General features: G+C 40.1%; 1 pseudogene; it reads right to left on the bottom strand.

Annotated features, from left to right (window-relative positions):
• Positions 1-481: 481 nt before the first annotated feature.
• LOC113914509 lies at positions 482-1,467 on the bottom strand (annotated as a pseudogene).
• Positions 1,468-1,887: the final 420 nt, after the last annotated feature.

Raw genomic sequence — 1,887 nt, 5'->3', positions numbered from 1 at the left:
TGTGCAAGACTGTTGAATCACAGATCTGTACTTCTGAAACAAATAATGCAACATATTTTAAGAAAAAAGAAAAAGAAGAAGATAACAGGAGAGGAAGAAAAGGGGAGTATGTCAGAGGGGGAGACGAACCATGAGAGATGATGGACTCTGAAAAACAAACTGAGGGTTCTAGAGGGGAGGGAGGTAGGGGGATGGGTTAGCCTGGTGATGGGTATTGAGGAGGGCACGTTCTGCATGGAGCACTGGTGTTATGAACAAACAATGAATCATGGAACACTGCACCAAAAACTAATGATGTAATATATGGTGATTAACATAACAATAAAAAATTAAAAAAAAAAAAAAAAAAAAAAAAAAAGAAAACTTCTTAATTCTTTCTTTTTCCATAGGGGGAATATTTTATCTTTCCTGTCCTTGACGCAAAACCAAGCTGTTAAGGAAATATACATTAGAATCCCTGAATATCATGTATCAACAGAGGTCATACTTGGCTACACCATAACTTTTTCATGGCATTTTTCACTTCCCCATTCCTTAGTGTATAGATCAGAGGGTTGAGCAAGGGTGTCCCAATCGTATAAAACACAGCCATCATCTTGTCTATTGGAAATGTGGTTGCCAGACGTGTGTAGATGAATATACATGGACCAAAAAATAAGACAACCACAATAAAAAGGGAGGTGCAGCTGGAAAGGGCTTTTCACCTTCCTTCTGCACTGTGGTTTCTCAGAGAGTACAAGATGACAACATAGGAGATAAGCAGGATTATGAAACTCACCATGCATATGGCTCCACTATTGGAAACAACTAGCAAATTTATCACATAAGTGTCCATGCAGGCAAGTTTCAACAGGGGCTGCAAGTCACAGAAATAGTGGTCAATCACATTGGGGCCACAGAAAGGCAATTTCAAAGCCAGGAAAAGTTGTGCTGAAGAGTGGATACAGGATCCCACCCAGCTCAGAATCACCAGCACACTGCAGACATGGTGGCTCATGATGGTTGTGTATTGCAAGGGCTTACAAATGGCTATGTAGCAATCAAAAGCCATGAGGATGAGTACAAAGATTTCCGTGCACCCAAAGAAGTGGGCTGCAAAGAGCTGAGTCATGCACTCATTGTAGGAAATGGTCTTCTTCTGAGAAAGGGCATCCACAATCAATCTGGGGGCTGTGGTTGTAGAGAGGCAGGCATCAGCAAAGGACAGGTAGAATAGGAAGAAGTACATGGGACTCCCAAGGGTCCTGCTTGTTTTAATAGTCACTACAATGAGAAAGTTCCCCAACAGTGTGGCAAGGTAAAGAATCAGCAAGACCCCAAATATTGCTTTCTGCTTTCTTGCATCCTGTGTCAACCCAAACAGAATGAATTCACTCACACTGCTATTCATCGCCATACTAGTGACTGCAGGTAAGATGCAGTTGACAAGGGCTTAATCTGCAAAGAGAAGAAAAGAAGTGACATCATGGGAAGACCGGTGGACTGACCTTTGAATTCCCTCTTTTTGTTCCATGTTATGTTACCTCCAACTGCCTTTAATCCTCTGTGAATTATTGTAAATCTGCAGAAGTCCAAGCTTCTCCCAGATCTATCTGGTGATTCAGAAACTAACTACATTGCATCAAAGAATAAAAATGTCCTTTAAAAATTTTGATTCCTACCAAGATTGAACACGGCATAACTTGTACTTTTCTTGGGCAAGTGACTTAACTGCTTCGAAATTTAGGCTTCATATGAAAACTGGAGTCCAATACTTGCCCTACCTTACCCTGAGTTTCCCTCAGAATTAAAAAAAGATTTTTTATGCACACATATACACACATATATTTCATGTATTATGCTTTAAATCTGATTCCAATATATTTCAGGATTGGAATTGGAAATAAA

This window comes from Zalophus californianus, chromosome 11 (assembly GCF_009762305.2).
Source record: "Zalophus californianus isolate mZalCal1 chromosome 11, mZalCal1.pri.v2, whole genome shotgun sequence".
Classification (NCBI taxonomy): domain Eukaryota; kingdom Metazoa; phylum Chordata; class Mammalia; order Carnivora; family Otariidae; genus Zalophus; species Zalophus californianus.
This window is presented reverse-complemented; position numbering and strand designations above follow the sequence as displayed.